This window comes from Bos grunniens, chromosome 13, assembly GCF_055505025.1.
Source record: "Bos grunniens cultivar Pamir isolate PY7600 chromosome 13, Bosgru_T2T1.0, whole genome shotgun sequence".
NCBI classification, from domain to species: domain Eukaryota; kingdom Metazoa; phylum Chordata; class Mammalia; order Artiodactyla; family Bovidae; genus Bos; species Bos grunniens.
The window spans coordinates 23039460-23049330 of NC_141177.1; the positions used below are offsets into that span (position 1 = coordinate 23039460).

Consider the following 9871-nt stretch of genomic DNA (forward strand, 5'->3'; position numbering starts at 1 on the left):
AGAGTTCTGGGTTTGGTGGGCAGAGACACTGCACAAATAATAAATCTGTAAATCCTTTCTACCTCTGTTATTGCATTGCACCCTCAGGTTAAAAAAAACTACCCCACACTCAGCAATAATGCAAAAGGAGAACTGCTTGTCCTTTCCGAAACATGCTGGAGCATCCTTTTAACAGGCCCACTCAAGGGTTATCTAAGTCTCTAGGGGAACAGATCTTTTCCTGACTTGTCATTTACTCATTTGCTAGGCCCCGAACACGGGGAAGTTCTGTGTTCACTGTAGGTTTATTTATGATTTTTGTCCAGTAGAAAAGGTCATCCTGAAGGTTGTAGTTGTTTTGCCCTGTAGGAGTTTAGGCAGTTTCACTCTGCAATCATTTTTCAGCATTTTGTCTTTCACTGATTATAAACTTTCTTACACTCTTTGAACCAGCTTAACAGCCCTGCTGATTGGTTAAATGCTAATAAATTACAGATAATTTTAGCATATGCTTACTTTTTTTTTTTAAGCAAAGTCTCTATTTTCAAGGAAAAAGTACCTTTTCTCATTTTCTGTTCTTCACATAAATTTTAATTATTTCCAGGAACCAAAACTTCCTGAACCCCTTTCAGTGTTATCTAAAACTTGAACTTTCTCTATTTCTGGGTAAAATGAGCTGTGCAGTTCTATCACCCTTTTTGATTTCAAACTTTTTTTGACCAAAATAACAGTGCAACACCAACATTTCCTCTGTGCTTTTCATCTATGACACCAGCTCCTACACCTATGAAGTGTTTTACAGTCATGCCAGAACATGGAGCTACTCTCCCAAAGCACCAATAAGGAAGGGCTAGCTGAATTTCAGGCCATGATCAGGGCCATGATGTGCTCTGAGAGCCGAGCAAAGAGGAGCCACATGCCACCTCCTCTGCAACCCGGGTGGCCTTGCTGGGGGAGACGACTTATGCCTCTTGAGAGCAAGACACAGTTGGGCAGAATGTGAACCCAAGAGAGAGCAGGGAGGACACGCACTTAAAAAGCAAATTATTTATTTGCCTGCACAGGGTCTCAGTTGTGTCATTCGGGATCCTCACTGCAGCACACCGACTCTCTAGCAGTGAGTGGTGTGCAGGTTCAGTAGTGTGGGGCTCGGGTTTAGATGCCCCCAGCATGTAGGATCTTAATTCCCTGACCAGGGATCAAATCCACAACCCTTGCAGTGCAAGACGAATTCTTAAACACTGGACCACCAGGGAACCCCTTGGCACACGCTTACTTTTTATTTGTATGAGAGTTATGTCTTTAAGTTTTAAAAAATTAATCTTTGAGGACCATCTTTATGAGAGTGGCTGATCATCCCTGTATTCCAGATGAGTGTGTTGAGGCTCAGAGAGATACAACATTTGTCTCCATGAGCAAAAGTGAAGCTGGGTCTCGACCTTAGATTGGCCTGACCTCAGCGCTCCCTGTCCTTCAGCAATACCACACTCATGTGTGCAGTGCTGTTCTGGGCACTTTATAAACTCTTCCACTTAATTCTTGCAACTCAACAAACGGCATGTTGCTATCTGCATTTAAGGACTAGAATCGGGAAAGAAGTCACTCGATGTCACTTAACTCTTTGATGCCTTGGCAGCAATCCTTTTGGAATCCGATAGACCTGAGTTTCAACTCTGGCTCACAGCCTCTTTAGCTAAGTGACCTTAGGCAAGTTGTTCACCTAACTTCTCCGAGTCAAACTGTAACATGGGAATAAGAGCCCCTTCCACGTGGGGGCTGTTGGTAATACTGATGGGCAAATCTAGGCCTGGGGCCTCCAGGCTCACAGTGACACCAGCTTCTCTTGTTCTGGAATCCAGGGGGAAAGAGCAGTTGATTTGTTGCTGGCTCTTCCTGGTCTTCCCAGGTGGCCCTAGTGATAAAAAACCCTCCTGCCAATGCAGGAGATGCAAGAAATGCAGGTTCTATCCCTGGGTCGGAAAGATCCCCTGGAGTAGGAAATGACGACCCACTCCAGTATTCTTGCCTGGGAAATCCCACGGACAGAGGAGTCTGGTGAGCTACAGTCCATGCGGTCGCAAAGAGTAGGACATGACTGAAGCTTCTAAGCATGTTCCCGGGCTGACTGGCATAAGATCCTGGAAGGAGAGACAAGTACCTGGTGAAAATGGGAGGGAGAAGCTGCTAGGCAGGATTGTGGGGGAGCTCAAAGGAGTCCCCAAGTTGAGCGCAGGTGTGGACTGCTGGGCCGGGACTCCAGTCAGTCAGCTGGGGACAGCAATGGAGCCTGGGCTTTGGGGTCAGGCAGCTGTAAGTTCTCTGAGCTCTAGCATCAGGATCTGTAAAATGGAATAATAATGACTCTTCCCTGTTTCAGATTATTGTGAGGCCTCTGAGGACAGTGGGCTTAGCTGGAGTGGTGCTATTCTAGGGTGTTCTCTGGGACCTCAACACTTGTCTGTGGCCTTTCTAAAGCCTGAGGAGGTTATTGATCATGTACTGATAAGGATAATGATGGTAGAGAACATCTGGGATAGATTAGGGGCCACTAGGAGGTCCTCCTTCAGAGTTTTGGGTTTGTTGGGTCAGAAACATGGCACAATACACAGCCAAGGGCCATTTAGGGCTTTGCAGTTTACAAAGATTTCCCCGCAGTGGCATCACGACCTCGTGTTAAGACAAACTCTCTGTGTCAAACCTTCTGTTAAAGGCCAGACAGGCTTTATCTTTTACTCTTCCAGGTGAAGTAGGTGGGTGTCTTGACCCTCATTTTTCACCTGAGAAGAATGAGGCACAGGAGGGTTAAGTGACTTGCCTAAAACTACACAGATAAGAAGTGGCAGAGTAGGGACTGGAGCACAGACAGCCGAGTTCCCAAGCTGGCCTTTTGAGTGGAGAGCCCACACAGCAAGTTGGAGGCTTGGAGGCCTTTGGAAGGACCTGAGGATCCTCTGGCCACTCCTGCCTGGTCCTGTCCCACTGTGCCCCCTGGAAGTGGCTGCAGGGGAGAAGAGAGGATGGCCGGGGTGCTGAGCCTGAGGCAGAGGCTTTAGGGCGCAGGCCAGGGGAAAGAGGATGTAGGGAGGGCCTCTGTCCCTCCAGAGCAGCTGAAGGGAAGATAAAGTCCTAAGGAGATGTAGCTAGGGGCCCAGATGAGGAGGAAAGGAAGAGGCTGGGAGGCGGAAGATACAGCTGCAAGGGAGGAAGCAGAGTCTGGAGTCTCAGGGGAGAGTGGAAGGGGTGGGCTGGGGACAGGCCAGGCCCTTGGCCCAGGGTTCTGGACCCCTGCCACTCCAGACTCCACAGATGGGCCCTGTGGAGGGACCCTCAACAGATGCCCCTTTCACTCCTGCGCTGTGCAATGCTGGTGACACCAAGGTGAGCCCAGAGTCCCTGCCCTCAGTGGCTCACACAGTCTGAGCTCAGCTGAGTGACCAGATGGGCACTGTCCAGGGCATTCATTCATTCATTCAACAAATACCTATGAAGGGCTCACCGTGTGCCAGGCTGGGCTCCTAGTGGGAAATTAAGTCCCTCTGAGGAGGCACTAAGTTCCAATTCAAGGAGCCCCCAGTCCCACGAGGAGACAGACAAAACACAGGAAAGAAATCAGTGTACAATAACATCAGGTCAGGCTGTAAAGCCCAAGAGCTGTTTTATGAGGGTAGTCAGGGAGGGCCTCTCTGAAGTGACATTTGAACAAAGACCTGAAATCTTGGGGCAAAGGAACCTCACTCATGCCAGCATTGATTACTCTCTTAGTAAAATTCTGCCATCTTCTCTCCTCTGTGGACTCACTCCCAGGTGATGTCACCCAGCCCCGTGACATTAGCCTACCCATGCCCTAATGACTCTTAAATGTAGATCTAACATGTAGGCAATTCCCTGGTGGTCCTGTGGTTAGGACTCTGTGCTTTCACTGCTGGGGGCATAGGCTAAATCCCTGCTCAGGGAACTGAGATCCCACAAACTGTGAGGGAAAGCCAAAAAAAAAATCTAACATGTGGATCCAGGCTCTCTCCTGAGCTCTAGATGCTGATATCTGCCCATCAACGTGCCCACCACTGTTGCTTCTGCAATTCTCTCTGTCAGTAAAGGGCCACCCTTCATGCTGCTGCTCAGGCCCAACACCGAGGAGGGACCTCCTTGACTCCTCCCACCTCACCCCTGCTTCTTGTCCTGTCGGTCCCATCTCTAACATACATCTGGAACTCCATCCCGTCTCCCCTGTCCCACTGTCACTTTCATCTGGCAGCTGGACTGTGATGGCACTTAGACCACGTCAATTTCAGGTTGAGAGCTGACAGCCGGGGGCAGGTGTGGGCTTGTGAGGACACAGCCTGGGGTCCCTGGTCTAGACTGAATCCTGCCTAGGCTACTATCTGTCGTGTGATCTTCAGTAAGCTGTCTCCCCTCCTAGTGTCAGTTTTCTCCTCCCCGAGGTGGGGATGAATGTGTCTGCCTCACTGGGCAGTGAGAAGGTCCAGTGAGATAAGTCTGTCCTTAGTTGGGGAAGAGGAGGCCACCAGCAGGCGGCAAGGATTTTATTCCACAGGTGCGTATTGCACCCCCGTTGTGTGCCTGGCACCATATTTGGTTCTGGAGAGGTGATGGTGGCAGATAAGAATGTTGCTGTCTTTGCTCTCAGAGCTTTAATGGTGGTAGGAGAATGGGGAGACCAGGAGGGCACCCCTGGCAGGGGCATGGCATAAGCCAGGGTGTGGAGGTGTGATGGATGACAGTGCAGGGGCAGGGAACCGGAGGCACAGTCTCTTGCCCCGAGCCATGGGAGGACCGGTGACAACCTCAGACATCAAATTCGGTTCAGGGACCTTGCCCAGCAGCACTGGAGCCCCCTGTGTAGAGGCCAAGGAAGGAGCCCTTGCTGCCAGACTGGAGGGAGCCACCTTCCTCTCCTGTCATACGGCTCCCCCTCGACTGGGAGCCCCAGTCTAGGACCCTCCTCAGCAGGGACACCCCTCCCCGAGAAGCCACAGCCTGGCAGAATGTCTGGGGTGCTCATGATGGCATTTCTCACCTGAACCCCAGATCAGTTCCTGGTTGGGGAGGATCAGCTCCTTTGTGAGAATCACCTCATTGAGTCCCCAGGGCCCCAGTTCTCTGCCTCTGAGGCTGGAGGTGAGACTGTAGGAGTTAGGAAAAGACTTGTGTGTGTATATGTGTGTGTGTGTGTACATGTGTATGGGTGAGTACATGTGAGAGAAAGAAACACAGAATGAGCCTGAGTGTGAGAGACAGATTGAGGTGTGTGTGAGAGAGAATGTGTGTGTGTGTGTGTGTGTGTGTGTGTGTATGCGTAAAGCATGAGAGATCATCTCTGCCCAGGCCAGGCAGCTGGACTAACGGTCCGTTTCCCCCCTGGTCCAGAGGCCTCCTCCAGTCCCCCAGCTGCCCTGATGGGCCAGGTCAGCCCCCCCAACAGGAGCCCCCAGCCGCTCCCCACTCGGCTTTCCTTGTATTGTGCACAGCCTGGTTCCTCGAGGAAATGGGGCGGCTGCTGGGTGCGGGGGCGGCCGCCAGCAGCCCCACCCCCTTCCCCCCATTGTCACTCCTGGCTTTGGCCCCTGGCCCCTGCTGCCGACACTAAAAATAGTCTTGTTCACAGGGAGACAGCCGCACCCCTGAGCGGGCTTCCAGACTGGGCGTGGGGCCAGAGCTGCCAGGACAGAGTTGTTGTCCCTGGGGAGGGGGGTGAGGTGCACCCATCGAGTGACCAGGGTCAAAGCACAATAGGGCTGTGTGACCTCAGGTCACCTCCTTCCCTTCTCTGAGCCTCGGTTTTCTCATCTGTCCAATGGGGATGAGGACACCTACCTCCTGGAGTTGCTCTTGAGAGTGGACAGAAGTGTGGCTGGGTCCCCAGGGCTCTGTTGGTGCCACCAGAGTATCTGGAGAGCCTAAGGCGAGAGGGCACGACAGGCCTTCATCCTCATCCCTGTGAGTGACAATCCAGTGGCTGCCAAGGGCCTCTGATTTCCCTCTACACAGAGGAGCTGAGGTGCAGAAGAGCCCACCTGGGAGTCTAGAGGCATCTCAGATGTGCGTGTGAGACCTGGGAGATACGGGCTCTCTGTACCTCTGAGGTCTGTGTGAGCTCACACTGTGAATTATGTGGCCAAGCTGGGACTCGAACCCATGTCTCCAGCTTCTGAGGGCTGTGTTTTTTCCGCTCTGAGGGGCTGCTTCCATGCTAATGACTCTGCAGACTTCCTGGCTAGGTCACCTTGTCTTCAGTCCACAAACACATGATTCATCGTGAAGGAAGACGCTGGGCGGTGGGTGTTGAGGCTAGGGCTGGGGGCTGGGGAGTTTCCCTGGAGCAGGCGTGGATGGACAGCTGCCCTCTCTGTCTCCTGGCCACTGAGCTGGGTCTGCAAAGAAGGGATTATCTGTGTGTCTGTCTACCGGGCTCTTTCTTTCTTTCTTCTTTTGTGCTTTGTTCTTTTTTCTCAACCATGATTTGTTTGAAATGGCTTCTGTTGTATACTTTCAAGATCTGGAACTCTTAGAATTACTCTGGCCACAGTTGCAATTTTATATGTCTTTCTGTGATTAACTGTGTCTCCCACTAATCCTGGGCCCTGGGGCAGGGACTGAGACTTTATTATTAAAAGTCATGTATCCCTGGAGACAAATACAGTGTAAGTATTCTCCCATGAAGACCCTGATCCTGTGCAGGTTGGTCTCCATCCACTTGTATTTGGGGATTTGTAGGGACGCCTTGTCACCTGGTTTGTATGTAAATCTGGTCGGTGAGGTTTTGGTTTGCTAACTAGTTGGTTCACCTATTTTGATGTGGGGATTTGGAAAGATTCAAAAACTGCATTTCCACCACAGTCACAGTCATCTTCCCAGAAGCCTGACTCTTTCTGAATTTTTATGCACAGGGGAAAAAAAATCAGTACTCCAGGTGTTGAGCGATGGATCTCCTTGGGAGCCTGGAGATGACCACTGTTTCCAGCTTGGGCCTCCTTGCACATCAAGCAAATGTAGGTAGCCAGCTTGTTTTTACACGGACATTGATGCATCCTGCTTTTTGTATTGTACTTAGCACGGTATTTTGACATTGTTCCAAGTCAATATACAGAGTACCTCCCCACTTACAACCCAAAATGGCTGCATGTAAAGCAGGGATTTTTAGGTTTTTGTCCTATGGACCCCTTTGGCATGTGGTGATAGGATGGACCCCTTATCACAATCATGGTTTTTAACCACATAAAATAAAGTGCATAGACTTACAAAGGAAGTCAGTCACACTGAGATGCCATGACCGCAACAGCAGCAAGAATTCACGATGTAGTAATAGAAGAGCTCCTTTATAACGACATTAAGTTAAAAGTGCGCAGGCAGGTTTGGGGTCTCGATGAGCTTAAACAATATGTGTGTGGGGGTGTCTGCGCACACTGTGCTGATGTCAGACAAGTGTCTCCAACTTCTGTTGTGGCAAGGGCACTGCCGACCCTCCTGGGGCACGTGGTCCCCATTTATACTTGAAGGGAACGCTGAATTTCAGTTAGAGGTTGGTGACTGTACAGTTTTTATTTCATTCCTATCTGAGCTCACAGAGTCCCTGAGTCCTGGAGCCCAGGTCCAGAACCTCTGCCACAGAGTGTGGCTGCCCTCACTTTATTCACCCCCATCTCTGATTGAAAAGTCACCCCGTGTCAGAGTTTCTCCAAATCCCATTATTGCACAGAGGAGGAAACTGAGGCCCCCCCGGCTGGCGAGTGGACTAGGGTGACAGAGCCCCGGGTCCTGACTCCTGGCCCAGATGCTGGCCCAGCTCCTCCCCCACCAGGCTGGTGGCAGGGAGTCCAGCAGGAGCAGGTTGGCAGCTGGTGTCCTGCCCGGAGAGTGACCCGGCCCCGCCTGCGCCCTGCATCCCGCCCTGGCCGGCACAGCTGGGGATGTGACAGGAGGCTTGGCTCCGATTCACCCAGGCACATTCCTGGCCCAGCCACTAATTTTTTTTTTTTTTTGGTGACTCTTTCTCCCACACCCCCAACCCTCACCCCCCTTTTCCTCAAAAATGCTCTGTCTCTCCCCAGAGGGTCCCTTTGGGCGGCGGCTCCTGGAGGGAAATGCGGCCTGGATTTCCTGGAACACTCGGAGCTGGAGTCCCAGCGCTGGGAGGAGGAAAGCTGCTGGCAGCAGAACACCACCCCGCCCCCCAGACATAACTGGTTTCTCTGGAAAAAGGGGGTGAGCTGGAGCCTCAGGAGTTCCATTCCACTGGGCGCTCCTATAAGAGGTGCATACTGCTGCAATGCTGGGCCGCCACGAGACACCCCTTCAGACAACTGTGACTCTGTGACCTTTGGGGCTCTGTGACCTTGGACAAGCCACAGGTTCTTGCTGGGCTCTGGTCTCCTCACTCCTTAGCCTGGGGCCTGTGACCAGGACCTGCCAAGGCCTGTGGATGGTCCAGTGAAGGGATAAAGCTCAGCACAAGCAAGTGAGGTGTTTGGGGGGTGTTGGGGAGGCAGGTTTGGGGGATACACTGGAGCAAGAGTGGGATGAAGATTCTCCATCCTCCTTCATTCATTCATGAGACAAATAACTTGTTGAGCATTTACCATTGTGTCAAGCACTGACGCACAGCAGTGAGCACAAGAGACCAAGGCTCAATCCACAGACAAAAGTCCCCATACAGTCAAGAGGAGATGGGGAAAAGTGAAGCAGGGTATGAGAGTTGGGGGAGAGCCTCTGCTGGGGGACCTGAGAGCCGAGGCATGAATGAAGCAGGCCAGGCTGCAGAGGAGGTGGTGGGCTCCTAAGGCTCAGAGGTGGGTGCAAGTGAGGGAAGGAGGGGGAAGCCCATGTTGAGAGAGAGGTAGGGGCTTGTAGCCCAGGAAGGGCCTTGGCTTGGTTCATGGGAAACCACCAAGGGCTCTGGCATGTGCAGTGACATGTCTGTAAAATAACCCACAGGGGTTGAGGGTGGCGTAGGCGATGCTGCAGGAGACGCATCCTCAGAGCATGGGCTTTGAGACCAGGTGCGGCTGCTTCCCGGCTCTGAGTGTGGGCAGGGAACTCTCCCCCTCAAGCCTCAGTTTCCTCCTCGGTAAAAGGGAGGCTCATAGCACTCAGATGGCCAAGAAGAAGGACCATAAAGAGCGTAGCGACAGCTTCCCAGGGTGTAACTGCTCTTTCTGTGAGTCTGAGGCCACTTGCTTGGGCAGAGCTCAAGGCTGGCTTTGAATGTGAGCGTGCGTGTGGCTTTGAATGAGGCTGCTCAACTCCCAGGGATATGTGGGGTCATGACCTTGGATGGGGATACCCCTGAGTTGTCTGCAGCTGACTTCCCTTTCTGAGGCCAGAGCTGGATTTAGGAGAGCCACTAGGGTGAGGGAAGAGGGGCAAAGAGCTGCCTTGAGATGCAGAGGAGTCTGGGGGTCCTCCTCTACAGTCTCGGGATGCCCTTCTGACTCATCCTTCGGCCCCAGAGCGGGCTAGACCCATTAGTATGCTTAGTCGGTCTCCCTCTCCCCTGATCTTCAGCCTCTGTGAGGGAGCACAGCAAAACCCAGGCTTGGCGCAATGATGGGAAGGGTAGGAAAGCAGTGGTTTGTTGTGCCTGAGGTGCCTGGACAGGACCCCCTGTCGAGGAGAAGGGACCCCACCTGCCCAGGTACTGTGCTGAGTGCTGCCCTGCATCAGTGGAAAGCCAGTGGAACGACTTCCCTCCTCCAACTTTCGGTGGCTTCCTGTTGCCCTCCAGATGAAGAACAGACTCCTGTCACGGATGCACAGGCCTCCTGGTTCTTCCTCATTGATGCCAACTTTGTTCCAGCATCCGAACCTTGCATTGATCCCTACACCCATCCCCCTTGGCCAGGTAAACTTCTGTGCCCTGTTCAGCTCAGTTTTT

At 52.2% G+C, this 9871-nt stretch overlaps 1 pseudogene; it reads right to left on the reverse strand.

The window, feature by feature from the left end:
• Nucleotides 1-573: 573 nt before the first annotated feature.
• Nucleotides 574-1151, reverse strand: LOC147360472 (deoxyuridine 5'-triphosphate nucleotidohydrolase pseudogene; annotated as a pseudogene).
• Nucleotides 1152-9871: the final 8720 nt, after the last annotated feature.